This window comes from Peromyscus californicus, unplaced genomic scaffold (genome assembly GCF_007827085.1).
Source record: "Peromyscus californicus insignis strain IS unplaced genomic scaffold, ASM782708v3 Scaffold_19__1_contigs__length_69161282, whole genome shotgun sequence".
Classification (NCBI taxonomy): domain Eukaryota; kingdom Metazoa; phylum Chordata; class Mammalia; order Rodentia; family Cricetidae; genus Peromyscus; species Peromyscus californicus.
The window spans coordinates 20,531,230-20,558,681 of record NW_026294491.1 but is presented as its reverse complement, the minus strand read 5'-3'; the positions used below and the strand labels follow the sequence as shown (position 1 = coordinate 20,558,681).

At 41.5% G+C, this 27,452-nt stretch overlaps 1 long non-coding RNA gene across 2 annotated transcripts in view; it reads right to left on the bottom strand.

The window, feature by feature from the left end:
• The window catches only part of LOC128114647 (uncharacterized), a 49,088-nt gene extending 36,665 nt beyond the window's left edge, over positions 1–12,423 (bottom strand). For both annotated transcript variants that reach the window (XR_008219851.1, XR_008219852.1), the window contains exon 1: positions 12,283–12,423. This is a non-coding gene — a long non-coding RNA (uncharacterized LOC128114647). The remainder of the gene's footprint in view (positions 1–12,282) is intronic.
• Between the last annotated feature and the right edge of the window lie 15,029 nt (positions 12,424–27,452).

Sequence of the window (27,452 nt, the reverse complement as noted above, 5' to 3'; positions counted from 1 at the left end):
GGAAATTTTAGACCGAAGAAAGAAAGAACCATTCTGGGTGCATCACATAGTAGTTTGGGTCTATACACTGTTGTTAGCCCCATTGGCCTATGAGGGTATCCTGGAGACACCATTGGCCCCTCATACCCTTTGTTTCAGGAAGCTTGTACCACTAAGTGGCTGTGATCCTAAGGAAATCGAGTGTGGTGCTGAGAAGCATAGGCAGGTTTGATAAGATGTTCTTGGGTGTGACCTTGAGGGAGACAGGAAAGCAGGACTATTCTGTACAGAAAGCAGGGGGAATTCAAAGCCACTTCTAGCAGTGGCCTCTGTCAATCACTCAGTAAACTCTAAAACTGGGGATCCCACAGAGGTATTTATGGTTGAGACTATGGGGCTGGGTCTTTGTAGCACCCACCAGAAATCAGTCATGGACTGCTCGTAGGAGGGAGCACACTCTCACCAGGGCAACATTCATTAACACAGGACGATTCCCAGAGAGGTTATAGATAGCTGGAGCTGCCAGAAGTCAAGGTGGCAGCCTTGGGATCACTTAGAATAACTACCTAGCTCCTGGAGGGATCTGGATGGGCAGAGTCATTCATGCCACCCGTGGAAATGGTCAAGACTGATTAGCTGTCGTTACATTTCACTCTCTGCTGAATATAGCTGTCCAAATGAACTTCCATGTAAATATCTGACTTGATCTTATTAACACGATAACACCTCATTTGTCTCTCTGTGTGCACATAAAGAAAAGGGCTTTGAGACACTCTGTCACTGTGCCAACCAAGCTCACACTACCAGTCAGGACACAAAAATAGATTGAAATACAGAGTTTTCCGAGAGCAAAATGCTCCGAACTGCCTTGTGGCTTTCTCTATCATTTTTGTTGCTGTTCCATTGACATCACTGTAGTTTTCACTCCTGACTATCCCAGGAAGGGATGCATACGGAAGGGAGATGGAAGTACATGATATTAACATAGAGGTAACATGTATAAAACCTTGGGAGCTTAGGATTCTGAAAAGTCACCAGATGATATTCACCCCTGGGCCCGCCCACGTACCTGCCAAGCCAGTGAGGAGGAAGGAGGGTGCCATGCCAGACAGGTGAGATGGGTCAATGCCACCGCTCCACAGTTCTCATTGTGGACCTGAGATGGAGGCCTCCTGAGGTGGCTATGGACTGGCTGTGGCATCACCTCAAAAAAAGGCAATATTTAGAAGACTTCTCCTCCTGTTGTTTCCCCATATCACCTTTCTCCAAATTAGAACCCAAAAGCTTACCACAGATTGGTTGAAGGCCGGGAATGTGAACAGTATCCTAGACAAGTAATGCACTTACATGCTCTTGCTTCTCTCATTTATCCCAATGCCTTTACACTTATTTCCCCTCCTGTTCCTGTGTTCTTCTCAGAATAGCCACCATGTCTGATTTAAATGTTTATAATTGCAAAAAAAAATAAAAACAAATTTCCCATCTCTACTACACAAAGATACTATGCAATCGTGAAATGTACTTGAAGAGATGTGGAGGAGAGGCAAGAGAGCTACTTAATAAGAAGATAAATCAAGTATAAATCACCTAAACCAATTACTCTAAGAGTGTTTTCAAGCCAGCATAGAGAACCAAGCCTCCTTAGCAACCACAGTACCCTGTGCCAGCATGAATGTCTATAGCAGTATGGGTGATTGCAAGCCTCTGGGACCTGACAGTTGACAGCAACTCGTTTCTGGGATTTTACTCCATAGCAGAGTCGAAGCAACAGGTTTTCTGGTTCCTTTACCTGTCCTCCCCTGTCAAGACAGGTACTCCTGGTAATAAGTAAGATTTCTGATGTGGACATAATAATCTCATCTCAAGAAAATGAATATTACCCAAGAAGCATCAGATGACTTTCTTTGCTATCTGAACGTTCTGTCTCAATAAATGTCATGAAAATAGATGAGACTGTCTTTCACCTGGAGCCTACAATGCAGTAGGCATTCAACATATACTTTTGAATTAATATCATTGCCTACTCTGTGAAGTCCTCCAAATGCCTCTAGCAGAATGGATGCCTCCCTCTAACTGCTCCGACTGCATTTTGCAGTTTTTGTTAGATTCTTTCACACTGACTTTTGCTAAAGTTTGTGGAATTCTCTGTCTCACACAGAGCTGGACTCGGTGTCAGTGTTTTACCAACTCTCACACCCCATTATTTTAGGGCTGCAGTATTGACTAGCCATAGCACACAGAAATGGGCAGGTGTGCCAAATTTTGGTGTTGGAGAACAACAGCCATGCTTGATCTGTTGGCGAGGAAGGTGCTGGGTTCTGCTATGTGCCTTCGGCAATCATGGTAAACACCGCAATGCCCTGGGGCTCCTGTTGGCACTGCTGCTCTTGGCCTGCTACCTACAAGCACTGGTCAAGCCAAGACCTGGGCTTGCCATGCTGATCATGTGCTTGGAAACGACTGTTCATGTTCAATCCGGGCCTGCTGCTGGCTAGAAACCAGTGCGGAACAGCCAAAGCTTCCCAAGCAGGGCCTGTGTGCAGGAGCTTGGATTCCCAGGGTGAATCTGGAGATGGCTGTGTGGGCTTCATTTCACGCCTCACTGACTAACATCCTCATATCTTTGTTCGTGGCTTCGCTCACGAGAAACAGCACAGTATGGCAGTTAAGGACTGAGTCACCTGGATCAGAATCCTGGCTCCACTCTTTAGTAATTATTCTCTGCTCAGTGGGCTGCACCACTGATATAAAGATTAATTATATATTAGTTGATATAAAATAATTGGTACTTGGAATAGTGTATAAGGCAGAATCGTCACCTAACCAGGATGGCTACATGGAGGCCATATGGATGGCACAGCAGGGGTGCTACAATTTACTCTGAGGATGTTGGTAGACATGTAGAAAGATTGAAACCAGTAAATGAGATAGTTTGATTTCTTTATTAAATGACATGGTGGCCATGGCTTTAAGGGGCATGAGAAGTGCAGAAAAGAATTAGGGGTTAGCAAGCAGAAAGATAAGGTGGTCTGTTTTAGCAGGCTGCGGCTAACTCTAGGCAGATACAGCAAGCAGGAGGTCTGTGCCCTGGGAATGGAAGGATGAGGTGGGTTCAGGAGATAAGGGAGGGGATGGAGGAAATCTGTCACAATTCCAGCTTCCTACTTTTGTCCACAGAAGCTCGATGACATCGTCTGCAAAGATGGAAAAGATGGAAGGAGTATTGCTTGGGGAGGAAAATAAGACTCTTCTGGGGGAATTATCAGTTTTGGCTGTCTATGGTAAGTCCGCATAGAACTTTCAAAAGAATGGAAATCATTATCAAGTAATTATATAGAATCTAAATTTGCATCAGATTATAACATTAAAGCCACCAACAGTCATTATATCTGCTATGGCTTTGAAGAAAACAGGCAGAGTTCTTTAAAGGACTTTAAATTAAAGGACTTTAAATTTTTCAAATCAGAAGGTGTATCAGAAAAATGATGACCAAGAAGAGCCAGGAAGGAAACAGGAGGGAGCCTAGGGACTGTGGCGTCACAGAGCAGACAGAAGAGTGAGTGTGGAAGTCAGAGTCATCAAAGGTGACAGGGTGAGCTCCTTAAGAGGAAAGAAAGATGACTATTGGATAGGGTCACTGAGTCTATGACAAGAAAGCTTGATGGAGCATCTGAAACTAAAGACCAATTGGAAAAAAAATGTTAAACAAGAGTTGGTAACAGAGGAAGTCTTTAATAAAGACTATTTTCAATATTTTGAACACTGAGCATCTCATGTCTCTCCTCTCACTGGCCCTCTTGCTCCATATCAGGACAAATGAGAAGACAGCTCATCTGCTCTGTCCCTTGGTTTTAGTGGAGAAGACCAAAGCATGGAAGGCTACAATCAGGCAATCCCTTATTCCACCAAAATCACCCTCCTCTGCTTCTGGTTCACTATGGGATATCTCAGCTCTTGTCTAGGACACTCTGCTATTTATTATATGAACAATACATTTATTTCATGTATTAGCAATGATTATTCATCCCTCTTGCCCAGGTTTGGATGACCACTTAGCAGAGGCTACCCAGCATTCAGCACAAGACACCAAGCAACCAGACAAAATCCACACAGAAGCAAGACATGGCAAGGGACAATTGGGCATAAATAATATCCTATGAGGTGTGAGATACTGACAAACAAGGAAAAGGAGGACATAACTGTAGGAGCAATATACCTGATAAGCAAAGAGAAGGTGGGGTCCAGAAGACAAGGGGAGATGCTGGTCATTGACAGAAAGTGGGAGAGTTCCTCTACTGTAGCAAAACGCAAAGACAAGATTCCAACTTACATATTCTCTATGGGGAACAAAGGATGTAACTGAATAATGCATCATTAATGGCTAACAAGCTAGCAAGGAGTTACCGAGTCCAGGGACGGCAGAGATAAAATGTATTCAGGTATTAAAAGTGCACTCTGTGAAGAAGTGGGCTGCATAGAGTCTTCTAGCATTGAGAGGATTCCACTCCTGGTTGTTCTGAGTGACTCCAGCCTTTTACTTCCCATCAAAGGCAGAAACAGGTTAGGAGGCTGTACTCCAGAGCAGCATCTGAATTGTTACCCAGTTTCCAATGGCACCTTCACAAACAGCTCTTTCACCCCCATCCTAGGAAGGATGTGTTAGAAGACACCATAGGAATTTTAGTGATACTCACGAACATCACCTGTTTTTATTCTTATTTTATTCAACCAGTTGTCTCCATATCTAAAGATAAACTATTAGTTACTGACTCCTTATGTATTTTTCCCTGAAAGTCATGAACTGCATTTTTAAACTAGGAAAGCAATTCATAACTCCCTTGAGAGCCAGCACACTGAATAGAAATGAATATATTTTCACAGAAATGGACTCATTACCCTGCCAGAAGGCATAGAGCCATGTGAACACTTGTTACAAAACAAAGGGGTCTTATAGGAAGAGATCTTCTACGTTGATCCTACCCAATGGCTCTTAGCCTTCCTAATGCTGCGACCCCTTAATACAGTTCCTCATGTTATGATGACCCCCACCCACGAAATTATTTTTGTTGCTACTTTATAACTGTAATTTTGCTACCATTATGAATCATAAGGTAAATATCTGTGTTTTCCAATGGCCTTAGTTGACCCCTGTGAAAGGATCGTTTAACCCATAAAGAGGTTGCGACCCACAGGTTGAGAACTACTTTTCTTATCCTATACTTTTGCCCTGAAAATCTGTTTTGGTGTTGTTTGCTATTTTAAAATAGGGTATAGTCTAAAAACTGGAATTTCAAGCAAATTTAACATATATTATATATATATATATATATAATCAAGCCATTATTCATTCTGTGTCTTGAATTTATTTTACTCTGAAGTAAGGTATAATTAATAATGAAATAATCTTAAGACTGGGAAAAAGAAAACAGATAATTTCCCATCTGCTCTGTAACAGGTACTCACTTTGCTGTTTCACACGTTCCCTGTTGAAGTGTGTATCATCTCCACAGATGAGAGAAATGAAGTCCAAAGAGTTTAAACAGCCTGTCCAAACTCAAAAATAAACCAGAAAAGCCACAAAGCTGTAACACAGATCTAGGCTTCATCCTGAAGCTTCCACTGATACCTCCCAAAATAGAGGTTAAAGAGAAGGTGAACAGTTCTCATTAAACTCAAAAGCTCGTAACTTAAATGATTTTAGATGTTTGACATTTGATGATTGACAGTGACAGCACTGGCTTCTTCTAAATCACTAGCATTTGATGTGGCTAACATTCAGGTAAAAGTCATAAATCTTTAAGAACAGTGATTAATCTACACTTTCTTCCTACACGCTAATGTCTGTTTTTACATTCACACAGCCAGAAAGAGCCCAAGAAAAGGAGTCTGAGAATTGCAGAATCTCCAAGTCAAGCTTGCTCTGAGAAAGTAGCATTCATTACCAGATCTCAACCTCACACGTCAGAAACCCACAGCACAGAAGCTAGAACCATCTAGGAAGGCTCTAAAAAAGATAATTTGCTGAACCAATCAATACTTTTACATCAAAGTTAAACAGTGGTACCCCCACTGCTTTTGTGTGTTTTGTTTAGATGTTTGAGACAAGGACTCAGTATTTAGCCAAGATTGACCTTGAGTTCCTGCACTCCTGCCTCAGTTTCATCACTACTGAGATTACAGGAATGAGCCATTAAAACCAGCCACCATTATTTGAAGGAAGGAGATTCACACCCACACTGACACAACAAAATGGCCATCACAGTCCTTCCATCTCTCTGTTTTTAACTCACCCTACGGCTTTGAATCACTCCAGACATCAAGGTGTTCATGATTCTCATTCACAAGTGAAAGTTGTGAGTTGTTGTTATTGTTGGGTTTTGTTGGGGGGAGGTTAAGGGATGATTGTACTCTCATATCAAAAATATGGTGGTGGCGCACGCCTTTAATCCCAGCACTCAGGAGGCAGAGCCAGGCAGATCTCTGTGAGTTCGAGCCAGCCTGGGCTACCAAGTGAGTTCCAGGAGAGGCGCAAAGCTACACAGAGAAACCCTGTCTCAAAAAAACAAAAACAAAAAAAAATGCTTCCCCCGGTACACTGAGTACAACTCTGTGATATAGTTCATGAATTGCAGTTAACAGTCCATATTGTAGAAAGACACAGGATGAGTCAAATGAATAAGGATGTGTTTTGTTAACTAAGTTTGGTCCTTGGCAATTTCATATGTATAATGTGCTCTGATTGCCTTCTCCCCCACATCCCCTCTTACCTTCTATCCATCCCTATCAAATGACCTTTCTGTATACAAATTTCTTTCCCAGGTTCATGACTCTGGGGGTTGTTTGTGACCCATCTAGTTTAACCAGTGTCATCTGTATGACCAATGGATTGGGACTCTCTCCATTGGAACCTTATGGGGTGACCAGTGGATACAACTGAAGGCAGTGATGTCCCATGTCCAGAAATCTGTCACTGGAAAGGAATAGTATAGCAGGAAGGGGTAGAGCCTCCGCCCGTGAGAGCCTCCTCCATCCACTGACCACTGACAGGCCCATTTTGTGCAGACCACTACAGAGGTCAGCAGCTGCTTTGAGTGCGTGATTGCAACTGCCGGGTCTTGCTCTAAAGACAGCATTTCTACATCCTTCTCCATGTGTACCATGTTTAATTCTGAAACACTAAAGCAGTGTAGAAGCACAAGGTAGGGCATACTGCTGTTAATAGTGGTGGAGAATATGCTGGTGGTGACGAGATAGAATGTTTGGAAAATTGACTGTTCTATAAGCCAAACTGAGAGAGGGGGCACCTTCTGTGATGGTTAATTTTAGTTGTCAACTGTGCTAAACTGAGGTGTGGTGATATTTTGTGTATGATCTAACAAATAAAGCTTGCCTGAAGATCAGAGGGCAAAGCCAGCCACTAGTTAGCCACAGAGGCCAGGCATTGGGGTCATACATCTTTAATCCCAGCAATTGGATCTCATGCCTTTGCTCCCAGTATTTGGGAGGCACTCACACCTTTAATCCCAGGACTAGGGAGGTTGAGACAGGAAGTGATATGGCTGGACGGAGAAAGGAACATACAGCAGGAGGAGACAGGAACTCAGTCCTTTCAGCTGAAGAGCTGGTGAGGTGAGATGTGACTGTGGCTTGTTCCTTTGTCTCTCTGATCTTTCATCATTTACTCCGATATCTGGCTCTGGGTTTTTATTAAGACCAATTAGGATTCATGCTACACTGGGGTGTGCTTAAAGAGCTATCAGAGCATACTTCTGGGTGTGGCTGTGAGAAGGTTTCCAGAGAAACCTGAATGCAGGTCAGTGAACCTCTTAAGGGGGATTCATCGTGACCTTGAAGGACACCATCCAAGAAGCTGGATGCACTGACAGAGAGAGGAATGGGAGGAAAAATCAGGAGAAGAAAGCTAGCTTTCACTTGTGCCTTTCCTCCTCAAGTAGGCATGTGTCTTTCCGGTTGTCACCAGTGGATACCAGGCTCTAGACCCTTCAACCTGCGAGCACACTCTTACCCCAGTAGCTCTGAGGTTCTTTCTGTCTGCTGGCCTTGGACAGGGAATGCACCATTATCTGTATTTCTTGAAAATAAAGATATTTAATAAATGCCAAGCATAGTGTGGCATAGATAATCAGCAAATACTGGATTGCTTGGAAGGAAAAAGAGAGACCAGTAGGAGCTAAAGCATGTGGCCTAGCCTGTGAGAGACTATTCTGAAGGTAACAGCTTCCAGAAGCACATGGAAATGGACTTGCCTCAGTTCATGATGAGTCTATGGAGTCAGGGTCTTTAAAAGGTGGGATAGGAAGGTGGAACTTTATAGAGTAGAGGAATGGTCAAACATCCTGTCACAACTGTACAAAACTGACCAAACATCCAATCACAAACAATAAAAAACATGTATTAGATATATCCTAATATGTGTATACATATAAATATAACACATATATGGAATATATAAATTCATATATACATATAAATACACACAGATACACAGAGATAGATGATAGATGATTGGTTGGCACAAAAGACAGATAAGAAAGCATTACTATAGTCTCTGCCAACATAAGACAAAGTTAATTACCAGGAATAAGTAGACAAGTGGATGACTAGGCAAGGAAACAGAATACTCTTGCCTTTCCTTGCCTTGATTTCTACACATAAAATAGTAAAGCTTCTAGCAAAATTCCAGCCACTCAGGAAAACTGAAGGCACACAACTCAATGACTCTCAAGCAGGCTCTTTTTCTTAGAACAGAATTGGTTAACAGGCATGTCACATCTAGTTATGATCTAAGGGGAGGAGAATCAGATCAGAGATAACTACTTCTCTCCATTAATATGCTTACAATATTGCATTTGTGACATAATTTAAGTCATCTCCTAGACCAGGGTATTTTTCTTAATATACAATGATATGCACCAAAAAAAAAAAAAAAAAACAAAAAAAAGGCCGGGTGGTGGTGGCGCACGCCTTTAATCCCAGCACTCGGGAGGCAGAGGCAGGCGGATCTCTGTGAGTTCGAGGCCAGCCTGGTCTCCAAAGCGAGTACCAGGAAAGGCGCAAAGCTACACAGAGAAACCCTGTCTCGAAAAACCAAAAAAAAAAAAAACAAAAAACAATGATATGCACATCATATCTCATTGAAAGAAATTCTGTCATGAGGGTCTTGTATTACCAGTAGAGTTCCTTCCTCCTTAATTTAGCATGATTTCTAACATAATTTCTGTGGCATAATTCTATTTCACTTATACTTAGAAATAAGAATTTGGAACAAAGAGAATATAATTGGCACTTACCCTAGCAAAAAAACAAAAATCACCTGAGAAGGTAAATTTGGGGCCACCTAGCTTATTGGATGGTGCCCTTCATGTCTAGGATGAGTCTCCCTCAATAGGTTCCCTGACCTGCATCCAGTTTTCTCTGGAGATTTAGAAGGTAAATTTGGGGCCATTCCAGCTGAGGAATAAGAAATTATGATCTCAGCACTCAACTTCCTGTTGTCTCCCTAGGAAAGGAGTGCAGGGGAGTTGATTTTAAAAAAACAAGTGGGAAGGTACATTTGTCAACAATACGACACCATGTCTTCAGCCATCAAATAGGAAAGAGTAAGTTCAAGGAAGATGGAGGTGAAGATGGATCCAAGAGAAAGCCCCACCTGCTTGTCATTCTGTCGTAAGGGTGGATAGAAGGTTCTCTTCCCTCCTATCTAGCCTTCTCTCTACCCCCAAACCCAGGGCAAAATTGATTTCTATTAACCTGGTCTGTTCCGTATCCTCTATAATTTAGAAAACTCACAGTGAAGCAGACAATAGTGCTTAAAAGCTGAGTAGTATTTTGTAGTAAACATAAGAATGCCAAAAGCAATAAATCCATTAGTTCGGGTACATGAGTTGGGGTGCCATTAGCCACCTAAGAGAAATTAACACAAAACATTTTTATTGTAATGCTGGAGATAGAACCCAGGACTTTGCACATGGTAGACAAGTGCTCTTCCACTGAACTCTGTTTTCAACCAATCATCTTAAGTATGAAGGAAATAGACTATCATCATTTCTCCTAATTAGCTACTTCCACATACACGAGAGACGGCTTATGAATATTAATAAAAATAAAGATGTCTTATAAATTCATTGGTCAAATCAGAGGCTAGTTGTAGATAGCCTGCTACGAAACAGGGTATTTTAGGCAATGTCAGAACTTAGGGGTAAGGATGATCCATGAGAGTCTCTGTAAGAGAAAGAAGTCTGAAATTCATATCTGTTCAGAGAAAATTAGATCCAGTTTGATTGTTGTGAGCTCTACTTCCAAATTATTCACGCAAAACAGAACCAAATATCTAATTCACAAGTTTGCTGAGCACTGTCTACCTTCTGGAGACACTGGCCACTTTGAGTGTGTAGAGTTGACCTCATAATTCACTGTAGGGAATCATGCTCGCCCATGCCTCAGTCCCAGCAATGCTTGGAATCAAGTTCTATACCTAGAAGAGTGTGGTTTCGGGGTTAAAACATGGATACCAGCTCTCATCTGTCCTTTCTAAAGGACAGACAGGAATATAATGCACACACCTTTGTTCTAAAATGAGACGAAGAAGAGGCAAGAAGAAGGAAACATGGAATGTTAGTGTCTCTCTTTTTGAGTTAACCGTTTTGTGTGTCATGGTCATCCCTTTGTTTACCTGGCATGCAGCCTACAGCCTCTCTAAAACCCAGTTCCAATGTCTACTCTTTGATCCATGCCTGGACTGCAGCCTACAGCCCCTCTAAAACCCAGTTCCAGTGTCTACTCTTTGATCCATGCCTGGACTCGACTGTGAAGTTTGTCTCACTCTCTTTGCTGGATCTAAGTTGTTTTTTTTTTTTAAAGTGTGCTTAGTACCACTGTTTTTAATCCTTTTACATAATGTGTTCCCTTTACTAAAACATCATCTTTGCAAAGACAAACCTTCTTATCATTTCTACAGCCAAACTGACACCTGAAATATGTGAGGTCCTCGTCAGGAGACCACTCTGTGATGACTGTCTGACGGAGAACATAATCGCCGTCTCTCTACCTGGCACTGGACTCAGCATATCTGTGACTTCATCCCATTCACTCTTCCACTCAGCGTTGAAGGTATCATTCCCATTCAATCAACAAAGAAACCAACACCAAGGGGCTTGTTAATAGCCTGCCTGGACTTTTATTAACTATTATAATTAATAGTTATAATTATTAACCATTAATAGTTACTGCCTGGACAGTAACTAAGAAACACAAGGCTATCTGATGCCCAACTTTTTCTGCTGCAGCAGCAGAGGGAAATCATGAGATCCAGTAGTGGTTGGACCATGGACCGAAGTAGAGCATCAGAGAAGACAAAGCAACAGTATAGTTTTAGTGAGACAGATGAAACCTGTAAGAATGCAAATCCATACATCTGCCTTCAACAGGAGGGAGAATATTTATTCCTAAGAATAGCTTTCATCTCTCCTTTTCAATGTTATATATTGGTATCCAATCATCTTTAGTTTCTGCCCTGGTTACTTGCCTTGCTGATGTGATAAAAATGCCTGCAAAAAGCAACTTGAAGGAAGGAAGGGGGGAGGGAGGGAGGGAGGGAGGAAGGGTTTGTCTTTGATCACAGTTGGAGGGCACAGTCTCTCCTGGGAAGCTAGAGCTTGAAACTGGTGGTCACACTGCATTCACAGAAAAATAAACCCTGGCGCTTAACCTGCTTTCTCCTTTTCACCTAGTCTGGTGCCCCAGCCCATAGAACCATACCACTCACATTTAGGATATGTCTTTCCACCTGAACCCAGTCTAGAAACTTTCTCACAGAGCCCCAGAGAGAATTGCCTCCTAAGTACTGTATCTTACCAAGTTGACAGTATTAATCATCCTAGCTTCCCTCTCCCACACAAAACTGGCTGCCTGTTTCAAGAAAGGGCTATTGTCTCACTACATTGTATCTCCTCAGACACACCATGATGACCATCAGGGAGTTAAATCTTAGGATCTACCTGTGGAGAAAGATGTATTGAACTATGGTGCAGGTTAATGATAATGGACCTATCCATTGATCATAACACAGTAGCCATCAGAAGCTTAAACTAGATAATTTCAGCCACAGTTAGCCATGTTTTCACACCTGTACTCCACTGGGCACATACATAGAGAAATGGCTTCTAGGATGACATCTCTAATTCTAATGCGGTCTCATAGAATGCATTTCTAAGGACCCTGTGTGACTAAGGAAAATAAGACTCCAAGACACCAAACAAGTAAACAATGCAGTAAGAACCTTACCCAAAGTCCATGTGACGCTGTAGCTCATATCCACTTAACCATACGGCTCCTTGTGAACCTTCATAAGAATGCACACTGCAAAGAAAAGGACTATTAAAAAGCTCTGCTATCCTTGTATTAGCAATGTACTGAGGAGATGCCTGTTAATGCATTCAGTATGTGAGCATTGTTATTTTTTTTTCCTGACACAGGCACTGATTGAAAGCTAAAGGTTTCCATGGTGAAGAGGGGGTGGAGAGAAAAGCACACCTGAGATCCATGGCTGTCATTTTTAGTTGGCAACAAAGTAATATATTGTTGCTTTTAGCCACCCAAGAATTATTTGAGTTGTTCTGAACCATTTTTTAAGCCTTGTTAATCAAAACTAAGTGTTCATTCATTCTAAAGTCTCAGGTTAACATGGCCCATGAAAATAGTCCAAAGCAGTGTTTCTCAATCCATGGGTCACAACCCCTTTGGCAAACCTTTATCTCCAAAAATATTTACGTTATGATTCACAACAGTAACATAACTGTATGCGGTAGCAACAAAAATAGTCTTATGGTTTTGGGTCACCACGCACACGTGGAACTCTATTAAAGGGCCACAACATCAGGAAGGTTGAGAACCACTGGAAGAATTCAGGTTTGTGGCATCATCTATGAAACATACAGCCCAATTAGCAACATGCACTTAAAATCATGAAGAGAAAAAAAAAGTACATTTTGCAGTGAGGTGATCTGCTAAAATCAAGTACCAAAGTTTAAAGTAATAAATTCTTAAGAAAATGATTACTCTGCTTACATAAAAGTTTGTTGCTAAGCAACTCTATCAATGGGCTAGTTCAATTATGATTTGAGGTTCCTGAGCCTCCTTAGCAGAATAAAAAAGACATTCCATAGCTAATGAAACTGTCTTCTCATAAAATATAAAAACCTGAGACTAGTTTTCTGAAGCAATGTGTCCTAAGAACACAGTAGCATATTAATAATAAATCATAGAAGGAGGACCCAGCAACTATAATCTTATTTTCAATTGAACATTGACATTTTCCACTAAGAACAAACTCTTAGGCAGTTTGTTATGTTCTTTGAACATTCAGTAAAATAATAGGGTGTACATTTTCTTCTAGAATTTATAAAAATCATCATTACGGTGAACATCGAGTCGTTCAACGCCTAGAGCAACATAGACTTCTCTAAAGCACAAGTTCTTCACCTTCAGACTTTAGGATTGACACTTTCATAAACAAAAAAAAAAGAATAAATTAGAACACCTTAGTATCAATTAGCTCTTATGAACTGTGCAATCATTGTTAAATTTAAATGTGTTTTCTTTAGCTCCCCCATCAGTGGGGACCTGGTCACCATTAAAACAAAATGATAGAGGGTGAGTTCAGTGACCCCATGAATTTATCAACTCATCCCCACTTCTCAGCTCCTGGCAAATAACCTTTTTTTCCCTCTTCTCAATGGTTGCCTTTAAAAATGGATGAAACTTTATTTTGCTACAAATACTTCAAGAAACAAGAATTTTGTTTATATTTAAGAACTAAAAATAGTGTTTTGGTCTTCTTAGGTAAGGCCACCTGGGAGTAGATTTTGGAGCAAGGACTGAGGTACTGATAATGTTGGAGAAGATCCTACCAAGCTCAGGTAGAAAAGGAGAAAATGAGATGGAGGCCGTAGTTATCAATTTCTTACTCCAGGCAACTTGAACTTCGTTCTAAAGAGGAGCTCTGTGAAATGCCATAGGTATGCCTTACTTCTCATTCATAGTCCTTTGTGTGGAATCTACCCACTAATTTCTGTCTTAAAGATTTTATTTTCATTTTAATTTGTTTATATATGGGAATGGTGTACATAAGTGAAGTGCCCATGGATGCCAGAAGACAACATTGGATGCCATAGAGCTGTAATTACAGGTGGTTGTAGGCTGCCTAATGTGAGTGTTTGGACTTCACCTTGGGTCCTCTGCAAGAACAGTACACCCTCCTTAACCATTGAGCCATCTCTCTAATCCTGACTTCTAATTATTGGTGGTATCAGAAACCACATATTAGCTATCATTGTGCCTTAGTACTATATAAGTAAAATTTTTAATCCTGATGTTAGAATTCTACTCTTAAGTAAACGTTATTTTTTGTTGATTGGTTGCTTGGTTGGTTGGTTAGTTGGTTAGTTGGTGATGGAAGTATTTTTATTCCAGCACAGATTATATTTGGATGCCCCATATTTTAGTGTAATGTGTTTCAGTATGCACTCCCAAACTAAGGATATGGCTTCACTGGGCTATAAGATGATATTTGTTATTATACAGCTTATCTCTCTCCTCTCCCCTAAAATAATTCACCAATTCTTCATATTGTGTTCCTCAAGTTGCGACCTGTTTGCAACTATTTGTATTATAACCTACATGGGCCTTTTTAAAAATGTAAATCCTCATTCTCCACCTCAAGGTTACTGATCACCCAAGCCCAAGATATGAGATGTAGGAACTGTGGTCTTCGCACTTAAAATTCTCACTGTACTTTAAAGTTCTTCTCCCACGCCTACTATGGCAAACCTTCATAAACACAAAGGTATGGCTTCCCACTGGACTTTTCTACTACCACCATTCATTTATTTTAAAAATTCTAGCTGCAGTCTCTATCATGTCTATAACACTTTTGTTTTTCTTCCATACTGTGGGGGTTAGATTTTAATCGTCAGTTTGATATAATGCAGAATCACCTGGAAAGAGGGTCTTAATGAGGGGTTTCCTAGATATGGTTGGCCTTTAGGTCTGTCTGTGATAGATTGTCTTGACTGTCTAAATTGATATGCAAAGACCTAGCCCACCATAGGTGGCCCCAGCCCCTAGACTTGTGTCCTGGACTATATAAGAAGGAAGAAGGTGAGCTCAGAAAGAAACATTCATGCACTTGTTTCTCTTTGTTCTTGACTGTAGAGGTGACTAGCTGTTTCAAGTTCCTGCCTTGACTTCCAGGCAACAATGGACTGTAACCTACAATTGTGAGTTAAAATAGATTATTTCTCCCCTCCATACCCTAGAAAAGCTATTTCACATCTCAGCTCCTATGATGTCTCCTCCCCATCCAGGTATAATATCATTGTTGTAACTAATGTTGCTGTTAGTTTAGTTAAGACACCATGCACTGAACACTTAGCACATGCTAGTCATCCTCCTAGACACCTTAGATACACTCTTCCTACAAACTCCCACAAAACTGTATGTGCATCTATTACTACTCAAACTTCAAATATGTTGAAACTAAAATCAGATCTTAGTAGCTTACTTATAACACACTTCTTGTGTTTTCATTAGCAGCATTAGGTCACAGACATGGGTCTGTCTGATACTAAGCTCTCAACCCCATAGTTATTCAGTTACTATACTGTAGACCTCCTTTGTCTTTGCCCTTAATGCTCCACCATGATAGGCACCTGTCATTACAACTACCAATGATACAGTCTCCATGAATGACCTAATGAGCAATGAAGCACACTGAATTATCCTTATAGGAATGACGGAGTCTAAATGAGTCTAATTCCTCAATCTATCATCCTGGTTCATCTCATTTTGACAGAGGGAGAAAGGTTCTCAGTCAGCTGAATGGTTTATTGCATGTCCATTGAAAGATGACTTACTCTAAAAAAAAAAATGCAGCACCAAAAGCAGGTTAGAGTAATAGATTAGTCAACCTGTAGAACAGGGACAATAATAATGACAGTAGTCAATAGCTAGTGTGTGTGTGTGTGTGTGTGTGTGTGTGTGTGTGATGGTCACTATGACTCAGACACAATGGGTAGCATGTGGATGCACTATCTATTTAATTGTTGAAACAATAATAACAAGTTAGCACACGTCATCCTCTCCAAGGCTGGGAGATGCTGGGTTACTTGTACAAGTCACATAGCCAGCAGTGGAACAGAAATTGATTATATTCCATCAATGAAGGCTCCCATGATAGTTTAATCTTAAGCAAATGGTTAGAAATTACTTTTGAAAAGTTTAATTAGTAGAGACAGAGCTTATGAAGCTTCAGAAGTGAAAATCATGCTGTATGATGTATCTATGGAAATCAGAGGAAGCCTAGAAAATAGGCTTGCCTGTTACATCAAGGAATGAAAGCAGTTACCTTGTGTGCTTTGACACCTGTCATATTCTTTCGGGATGCTACAAGAGAATACCAAGGATGGCATGATAAACAACAGAAATGTATTTCTCTTTTTGATAAAGTTGAGAGCAAGGCATGGGTAGAGTCCTGCTTCTTGGCTTTTGGGTACCAGTCATCTTAGTTACTCTTCTCTTGGCTGTGACTGACTACCTGACAGAAATGATGTAAGTCTTCCATGTTCATGTCTAAGTGTACCAGGAAACTTAAAGACCCACGCCTACTGACTCTCTTCCTTCATCAAGAACCTACCTCCTAAAGGATCCACAACCTCCCAAAACAGCATCATCAACTGGGTACTAAGTATTTAAACATGTGACTCTATGAAAGAACATTTTACTTCCAAATTATGACAGCTATCTTTTTGTTGTGTCTCACACATCCAAAAGAATGAGTGGGTTCTCTGGTCACCCTTTTGAAAAGTAAATGAAACTTTCACCTTCCTGAAGGTTTTGCTTCCAAATATCACAATGAGAATTAGTTCTCAACATGGGAATGAGAAGAGCACAAATACTCAGTCATCTGCAGCATCCTTATCTAGCATCACCATTTATTAAAAATCAACTTCCCTTGGCTCTAGAACCCAGGGAGGTTTGACACTGGTCCAGAAAAAAAAAATCTAAATTTCGAGTTTCTCTCAAAATAGCTGGCATTTGTCTGCCAAGAATCACTTCCTCTAAATACCAAAAAAAAAAAAAAAGCTATGCACCCAAGACTTTCAAGTAAAAAAAAAAAAACAAAGTTTCTGAAAAAGTGGCCAATAGAATTACAAAACAGAACACAAGAGTTTTCTAAGGGTGGTTCTTGCTTTAATGATCAGTTTAATAGGAGTAGGAGAGGTAAGTGGGAGATCAGGAGCTATTAGAAGATATAGCTAATAGCACAAGGTCTTCCTGTTGAAGAATCTCTATTCTCAGCTTCCAGCTTGCCCATCGCTTCCCACCCAAGGGTACAAACATAGAGACCACACAGGATGCCTTAGTTCTCTTCTCTCTTGTTGTTCGAAAACATTGAATAAAACCAGTTTAGGGGAGAAGGGCTTGAAGCCAGGCAAGGGCTGGAGGCAGGAAGCTGGAGGCAGAACTGAAGCACAGACCATAGAGGAAATGCTGGTTAACAAGACTGCCTAGCCTGCTTTGTTATGTAACCCAGGCCCACCTGCTCAGGAATAACACTGCCCACAGTGCACTGGGCCCTCCCACATCAATCATTACTCAGGAACATGCTTCACAGACACACTCACTGGCCAGTCTGCTGAAGGTGATTCCTCAAGTGAGGTTTCTCCTCCCAGGTTACTTAAGTTTGTGTCAAGCTGACAAAAAATTAACCAGGTCACAGTTCATCCTCAGTATCGAACACAAAGGACACATACTGTTTGATTTTTGGAATTCACTTAACTTGGAAAGTTTCCTTGATTCATGATCACAAGGTTAGAAGACAATGCATCATACTGCATCCATCACGTCAGGAGACTCTCCTGAGAGAAAGTACTATCCGCTTCATCTAAAATTTTAGCATAAACGTTTGTTCCTGTGGGGAACTTTTAAGAAAATAAGTCAAGTTAGCAAATGGCAGCAGAAAGTTTTTCAATATTCTGGAGTGTTACACACACTGTACTCTCTCCCATCTGTCACACTGAAGCTTTTTATTACTAGGGACATGAGGAAAGTTGTTTTGTGTGACTGATTAAAACTATATTTTCACTAGCTAAGGAACTTTATGGGCTGTCGCCAGGTGGGATAATGGATCCCATCCTTTTATCCTCACATTTCAGGCAGAAGTTTCAAATGGCACTTCCTAATTTTAATACACTTCATAAATTTATCCTATTTCCTGAACCTTCTACCTCAAACACACCACTTCTCGCCAACCAATTACTCGTCTTCATCATGCACCACCTGCCCTTCCTCCCTCTAGATAGTATTTCCAGGATTTGTCAAAATGATTGCTCACCCAGCACCTTCTCGGAAAGCCCCTTCCATTGTGCACCTTCCTGCAAAGCATCCTACTCTAGGTCATGATCATTTCATTGGGATTCATTAGTTCTATGGAGGCATCTATTATTTATAGGAGTTCAGTAGAAACGTGCTCATGTGAGATGACTCAGTTAATTAAGAGCTTGCAACATAAGCACAGTGACTTGAATTCAGGCCCATTTAAAAGTCAAGTGTGGTGGCATGGATCTGTAACTCTAGCCGTGGGGTAGAGCAGTGACAGGAGGATCCCTAGAGCTTACTATTCAAACAGTCTGGCTGAAATGGAGAGTTCTGGGTTCAGTGAAAGACCCTGTCTAAAAAAGTAAAATGTACAGTTGTTACAGAAAGTACCCAGTGCCAACCTCTGACCTACGTGTGTGTGTGCGTGTGTATGCATGCGCATACACACGCACACACACACACACACACACGCACACACACACACACACACATGCGCGCGCGCGTACAAGCACGCATGCGTGCACACAAATATACATACACATAAAATGTTACTTATTCTGTGATATGTTGCATAAAAGACATTAGAAATTGGATTTCACATCTTTTTCTTTTTCAGAAAAATAAAAACCACATAAGAGTTTTCTGAGTAGGTTTATCAAGACTCCTGCAGGATTTGAAAGTGGATGAGGTTAAAAAAAAAAAAAAAAAAAAAGGCGGGTGAAGAATGTTTGTTGTGTCCCAGGGGAAGACAGTGTCCTCAGGGCTCTGTCTCTACAAAATGTTCACAGAAAGAAATGACTTCTTATCCCACCTACTGCTTGAATCTCCACTTCCAAATTTTCAATGTGATGTTTGCTTTGGGGCAAAAAAAAGGAAAATTACATTCTATCTCCAGGTTTCATTTCTCAAAGTTTTTAAAACTATGTGTGAGTTTGAAAGCCTTTGCCTGAGTTTATACATATCTAGACAAAGTCAGAATTCTCTAGAAATAGAACTAAGGAGACTGTTGCAACCAACACTTACATTTACCATGCAGCACCTTGAAGAAGCCTGGCTTTCCTCTCTGTTCTCTCCCCCTCAGCTCTCCCAGAGACTGACTCTCAACGACCAATCATTGCACTTCCTAGTATTCTCATTAGAATATCCTGGATAATCTAAAGTAGACACAAGTTCAAGTACTGCCCCAGATCAAGTAAATAAAATCTCTAGAGATAGAGGCTGTGGAGATGGATCCATGGGTAGCAGCAGTAGCTGTGCAATCATGAAATACCCAACTTTGAATTCCTCACACTCATGTAATAACCCAGACATGGCTGCCATATAACCTCAGCTTAGGAGGGTGGGGGAGAATCAGAAGAACTCATTGGATGACCAGACAACCTAGCCAAAATGGAATGCTTCAGGTTTAATTAGAATACTAGTCATGTGGGCATGAGTGTGTACAAACAGTTTAAACTTCTCTATGAGATTCATCACGACCAGCCCTTCATTCAATATTAACACCACATCTACCACACCATGCAGGTACAGTGATAGGTACTGGAAATACAGCATTTGAGGAAACTGATATAGAATCCCTGTTGTCAGGGGGCTTAGATTGATGAAATGGTTGTTGACCTGCATCACACTCTAGAATTAAAAATAATGAGAAATGCTATAAAGAAAACAACTAGAAGAGGGTTTCAAGAGTAATTTCCTTAAGCAACTATTCTAGTTAGAGTTTCTATTGCTGTGAAGAGACACCATGATCACCATGGCAACTCTTATATAGGAAAAACACATTTGATTGAAGTGGCTTACATTTTCAGAGGTTCAGTCCATTATCACTATGGTGAGACATGATGGTGTGCAGGCCGACATGGTGCTGGAGAAGTAACTGAGTGTCCTACATCTTGACTTGCAAGGCAACTGGAAGTTGTCTGAGATACTGGACATGGCTTGAACATATATGAGACCTCAAAGCCTGCCTCTACAATGGCATGCTTCCTCCAATAAGGCCATATCTACTCCAACAAAGCTACACCTCCCAATAGTGCCACTCTCTTTTGGGGGCCATTTTTTTTTCAAACCACCACAGAAACATTAAGAGTTTGAGAGAAAAAGATGGGGGGAGAGAGAGTAAGTGAGTTTAGGACACTGTGATGGATAGTTTTATGTCAACTTGACACAAGCTGGAGTCATCTGAGAGGAGGGAACCTCAATTAAGAAAAGACTCCATAAGATAGGGTTGTAGGAAGGTCTATAAGGCACTTTCTTAATTGGTAATTGGTGTCGGAGGGCCCAGCCCATTGTGAGTGGTGCCAGCCCTAGACTGGTGGTCCTGGGTGCTATAAGAAAGCAGACTAAGCAAGCTATAAGAAGCAAGCCAGCACCCCTGCATGACCTCTGCCTTAGCTCCTGCCTCCAGATCCCTGCCTGTTTGAGTTACCATCCTGATGTCCTTCAACAATGGACAATAATCTTGAAGTGCAAGCCAAATAAACCCTCTCCCCTCAACTTTCTTTTGGTCATGTTGTTCTATCATAGCTATAGTAACCCTAAGGCAGACACTGTTCCCAAGATAATGAACAATACTTGAAAGGATTCTAAAGAGGAGAAAGCTAAGAGGAATTTAAGAAATTGTGAGTGTTGGCAAGAACTGGACCACAAAGAGCCATCTTATGATAAAGCTGGGTCTTTGAAAACCACTTACGCAGATGTACACTGTTAAAGCTCAACCCATTGCAATATGATTTAGGCTGCATGGGGAACAGAGAAGTAAGTGAAGCAGAGGAGACAAAACTAATTAAAAAGTGATAATAGCCCAAGTGAGAGATGAATGGCCACTTGGACCAAGAGAGCTGTGATTCATTGGAGAATGGATACACCAGGAATCACGGAAGACAACAAAGTGCCACAGTTAGGTAGGGTTCATGAGAAGGATACTGGTACAGGAAGGTTGATGGTGCTGTAGGAGTCAACATGTACACTCATACCTTTCCCTTTGTGTAGGGAGCAGGAGCCAGTCCTGGGTAGACAATTCTCATAACCTTTAGCCTCTTTTGTTCCAAAACATTCCTCCTTATCCTTTTTTTACCACTTACATGTTGACAACACTGGATCGTGGGCCTACAGCGTGTATCATTTCCTATGTGTAGCCGGCTACCTTCTTGGGCTGTTTAATTTGCTCTCCTCCCCGCTCGTTTTTCCTGTGAGCTAGGAAATGTGAAGGCTCTACTGGCTCTGGATCAAATTATTTTTCTCTTTTTTAACTAAAATCTTTCGTAGAATTTCACTGTTACCTCCTTACTGTTACCACATGCCCAAGGGGGGTTTGAGGAGAAATGAATATCACAGAATTCTGGGTTGCTAAGATTGATCTGGAGACATGAATAGGGACCACACAGACTCCTCTTGTCAAGTTCCTCTTTCACCTTTTAGTGAATAGTCTTAGCGTCTACCAACAGTGGTTAGTTCAACCTACTAAAAAGCCTACCTGAAGAGTAAATATACAAAAAAATATTTTAGCAAAGTGCGAAAATACCTCACATAGTTTCCGTGTGAAAATCAAACTCACAGGTCTGACGAATTCCACAAACTCTGAGCCCAGGCCCCTGTTTCGGTTTCCCTCAACAGCTCTTGGCTTACCATCTTAATGTCTCCTTTTAATTCTGCTGACTGAAGCATAACCCTACCTCTGTCCCCTTTTTCTTTCTCCACTTTCTATTTAGCAAATTGCATCCTTCTTCACAAGCTCCTAACAGCTCTACGCCCACGTGTCACGAAACCCTACCTCTGCTTCCAAGAAGAGTAGCGATTTTCAGTTGCCAACTAGCCCCCCATTCTGCCATAAATCACAGGTCATCCTCAATCTCCTAACCATTTCCAAACACATCTCCTTCCTCTAAGAGTATCGGGATTGTCTCTATCACTGTTGAATACTTCTCTTCCTCCTCCCCTTTTCTAACTACACAACAGTGAGCTGGCAGCTCTATGAACTCTTCCTTCAATACATTACTCCACTTTTCTCTTTTCAACACTGCCATCCCTTTGGCAAAATTCATTTTCCTTGCCTAGACTTTGGCAAACAGTGCCTTAATGTGTTTCATAGATTGGGGGCCACTGTCCTACAAAATCCACCCTGAACCCAGGGCCAGAAAAGCCTCCTGAAAGTATAGCTACAGTCATATAATTGCCCTACTCAAATGGCTTTCCTTTTTGCCATGAAGTATTAGAGAAAGTATAAGCTGTCCAGGCCACATCCCATCTGCCTCTATCATTGGAGCCTGTCCCACCTATGCATTATCTAGCCAGGCACTATTGGACCAGTTCTGAACCCTGAGTCTCTACCCAGGAGAGAACCCACCATCAATGACTCTTTCCACATACCCATGCCATTCTTAATCACTACCAACCCACTTGTTCTTATGTCAAAATGACATTGTCAGTTATTTGAATTATTGGGGCATTACTTTCTTTGTAACAAAAACATACTAAACTGTGTTCTTTTTATAACAAATATCAAGTTCATTGTCTAATTCATTGTCTAATTGTCTGTCAGGGTTAGGGTGAAGATTATTCATCACAGAAGATTCTTTCAGAGACCCTAGGAGGGACACATGGATGACCCAGTGAAGGAGAAGTAGATGAGATCTACATGAGCAGACTGGGTGTGGGGGGGGGGTGGCAGGAGAGGAGTGGGGGATGAGAACATGGGAAAATGGGAGGGTCAAGCTGAAACAGGGACAGAGTGGGAGGGCAGGGAGGGAGATACCATGATAGATGAGGATATCATGGGAATAGGAAGAGGCAGGGTGCTAGGGAGGCTCTCAGGAATCCACAAGGATGACCCCACCTTGGACTGCTGGCAGTGGTCCAGAGGATGCCTGGACTGGTCTACCCTGGTGACCGGTCTAACAAATAACCTAACTGTCATCATAGAGCCTTCGTCCAGTGACTGATGGAGGCAGATGCAGAGATCCACAGCCAGTCACCAGGCTGAGCTCCTGGAATCCAATCGATGAGAGAGAGGAGGGATTCTGCAGGCAGGGACGTTGAGATCATGATGGGAGGACGTGCAGAGATGACCAGCCATACTAGTGGAAACCCGTGAACTATAGACTAGTGGCTGTGGAGCCCCCATGGGATTGGATTAAGCACTCTGGATAAGGAAAATGGTAGTTTACCTAAAACTGTTTGGGGGGCACCCAGGCAGGAGGATCAGGATCCATCCCTGGTGCATGGGCAGGCTTTTGGGAATCCGGTGCCTGTGGTGTGTTGCCTTGCGCAGCCTTGGTGCAGTGGGAAGGGACTTCGACCTACCTAGACACAATGTTCCGGGCTCAGCTGACTCTCCATGAGAGACCTTGATTTGGGGGATATAAGGATGTGGGGTGGCTTGGGAGAGAGGGCTGGGGAGTGGGAGGAGGGAGGAAGTGGGATCTATGGGTGGTATATAGAGTGAGTAGAAAATTTCTTAATAAAGAAAAATGAAAAAAAAAAGAAGATTCTTTTGGCAGAGGATGACGGTTAATGCAGAAATAGCTGGCCAAAGTGCTGAGAACAGTGTCTGTGGAGTATCCATCCCTAAATGGAACATCCATTTCACATCCTACCCCAAGGCTCAGGGACCACTGCAGAAGGGAAGGCAGAAAGATTTTAAGAGTCGGAAGTTAGGAATGACTAGATAAAACAGTGTCATTTAAGAATGACCTCTGTACTCATGAGCTCACAGCAGCTATGGTTGCTTGCACAAGACCTGAACAAGAGCAACCCAGTCAACATTTCAACAGTATGGGGAAGGTATTGTGAGCCCCAACCCACAGCTGAGGAGCTATTGACAGTTGAGAGAGGGTCAGGTTTCCTTAGGGGTGTGTTCCCTTGTAGGTTAACCATGCTCAATTGCATGACCCTACAGCCATATGCAGATGGACAATACGAATTGGACTCTGAAAGTCATTGTTTAGGAGAGAGAAAGAGAGAGAATTTGAGAGGATAACGAGGGATGGGTGAAACCGGAAGAAGTTAGGAGGAGGAATGGAAGTAAATATAATTAAAAGACATTGTATGCATGCATTAAATTCTCAAAAGAGTTATAATATTGCATATATATGTATGCATGTATGTATGTATGTATGTATGTATGTATGTATGTATGTATGAAGAGCTGGTGAGATAGCTCAGGGGGCACAGTCCTGTTGCCAAGGACCTGAATTTGATCTCAAGGCCCAACATGGTGGAAGAAGAGAGCCGACCATCGAAAGTTACCCTCTGACCTCTATGTACACACAGAGATAAGCATGCACACGTACATGCACACATGCATTCACATAAGCAAAATACAATGCTGTGGGATGGTCTGTATGTCAAATGTGTTGCTCTGATTGGTCAAAAAATAAAACACTGATTGGCCAGTAGCCAGGCAGGAAGTATAGGTGGGACTAACTGAGAGGAGAATTGAGAGAACAGGAAGGCAGAGGGAGACACTGCCAGCCGCCGCCATGACAAGCAGCATGTGAAGATGCCAGTAAGCCATGAGCCACATGGCAAGGTATAGATTTATAGAAATGGATTAATTTAAGATGTAAGAACTAGATAGCTAGAAGCCTGAGCCATTAGGCCAAATAGTTTAAATAATATAAGCGTCTGTGTGTTTATTTTATAAGTGGGCTCTCAGACTGCCGGGGCTTGGTGGGACCCGGAGAGAAAACTCTCCAGTTACAGTAAAAGTGTTTTTCAAGTTGCACAATGACACATGCTTGGTCAATAATTTGGCTTCAACAAAGATACTATTATATACATTGGCATATAATGGATGCATAGACATTATTCTGCAACTAACTTTGCCCATATAGTTTACATAGACATGCTTTCACCTCAGTTTATAGAGCTCTGCTTCATCTATATTAATAATTGCCTCATCTACATATATACATGGTCCTTAATTTATTCTGCCATTATCATAAGTGAGCATTCAGCCTATTTCTTTTTTTAAATGTTATAAACAAAGCTCAAAGAAACATCTTTATAGGTAAACCCTTATAACTTATTACTTATTTGTTTCAAATCAATTCCCAGAAGTGAATTACTAGGAGAGATAGCATGCACATTTTAAATATAATAAAACACAGCCAGATTACTTTCCAGAAGTAATAATGTATTCCTAATGACAACGGCAGATGAAGGCAAATACTCATTTCCGCACCCTTTCTAATAATAATGCGCTAATTTCTTCATTCCTGTTGAGCTGTTATTTGAAAAATGATATTTTAGAAGTTGAACGTTACATACTCATTAGGAATTCTTTGTTCTCTCGTCCTGAAAGTCTACTTTTCTTTCTAAAACCTTTATAGCATATGTTTTGGTCATTTTTGGAAGTTTTGCTACTCTTTGCACTTAATTAAGTGTTCTTCTATCTCTACCACACCATGGCTTGAAAGGAACGGAAGGCTTCTCTCACCACCCTTTGAACTTCCACAACATCTGCCCAGTGGTGATACATAGGAGAGGTTCCCAGTTTTTGTTTGTTGGGTCCAATTAATTGGTTTGAGCAAAGGAGGTTGCAGGTGAAGAGCCAATGTGCATGAATATGTATTTGTGGAGGAAATTGCAAGTAGCTTGCTGCAAAGTTCTATCAGAGACAAAACATCTGGTTGAGATAGCTACATTATATCCACTTAACAAGTCGGTCACTGAACACCCAGGACAGGACAAGCTAATTAAGGGTATCCTGAGAAGCCAGACTATGTGTAGAAACAAACCCAAAAGAAATCAGTAGAGAAAGAAAAACAAGAAGTTGTAGGTACATCATATCAAAGAATAGTCTAAGCAAATGTTTACTATTGTGGTCAAAGATATGGAAGAATTATAGCTCAGTGTAAAAGACTTAAAAACTCTCAAAAGGCAGCAGCGTCTGGAGTACATTGAGTATGGCTGTACTTCATGTGTTGAGAGTTGCTATGCATACACTAACCCACCAGACATAACAAATACACATGCGCACACCCCTCTGCAGTTAAATAACTATTACTATCGTTATATCCACATGTTGCGTATGGGAACTTAACCTTCCCAAGATCACAGAATGCACCTGTATGGGAACTGAGTTGGAAGATCTCATCTTTTGAGTCTAGAATGCCTGTAACATCTAACTTATACAGGTACAGAAACAGAAGGCAGCTGATTCTTCTTCAAAGGTGCTTTGGAATCATGACTTCATTGAAGGGGGGGGGGGCAGAATGCCATTCACTCAGTCCACAATTAGTGCTTGTTACACTAGCACAGAAGTTAGAGTCAAAACCCAGGTAGAAAAGTAAACAAACAAGCAATTTTCTGCTCTTCACACTTTACCAGTGAATTGAAAGCACAAAGACAGGCCAGAGATGGCACAGATTCACTCTTTAGAAATAAAGACCATGCAGAGTGATGGGAAGCAGCCATGAAACCTAAGTACAGAAAACTGGCAGCAGTCACTTAAAGCAGACCAAAGCTCAGTTCCTAAACACATTCTTGGCTGACTACACTCATGTCTCCTGACTGGCCACCTTCCCATCATACCAGTGTTAAGTGCCATGTTATCACTCCACGTTGGAATCTCAGAGCTTCCACCAGCTCCTTCCAGTCTGTTCTAGGTCTCCTGTTTCCCAAAGTGACTAGTAGTTGCTGCTCTCTTGTGCATCAGCCTTTTCCTTTGCTCCTCGCTTCCTTCTTAAGCCAAGGAGATACTGACAGAGAAAGCAATTTAAACCCAGTCCCCTCAACTGGACTGAATTAGTGACTCCCCTTCTCTGGGCAAACACCTCCCACAAATTCCAGGAGCCAAGCATCATAACAAATGACAGAAATAGATGTGAATAACATAAGTATTCACGATGAGGAGGTATTTGAATTCATTTCTCAAGCTCACTGTTATTTGTGGTCCTGAGCAACAGGACCTGACCCACCTGAATGCCACTTTCTCTTTGATGTTGAATTCCTGATAGCATCCACCTCAAGATTCTTTAAGAGGATTCAGCTGGCTCCTATGCTCATAACCTACAGGAAGTGTCTGTCTTAGTTACTTTTATGTCGCTGTGATAAAACACCCCAACAAAAGCAAC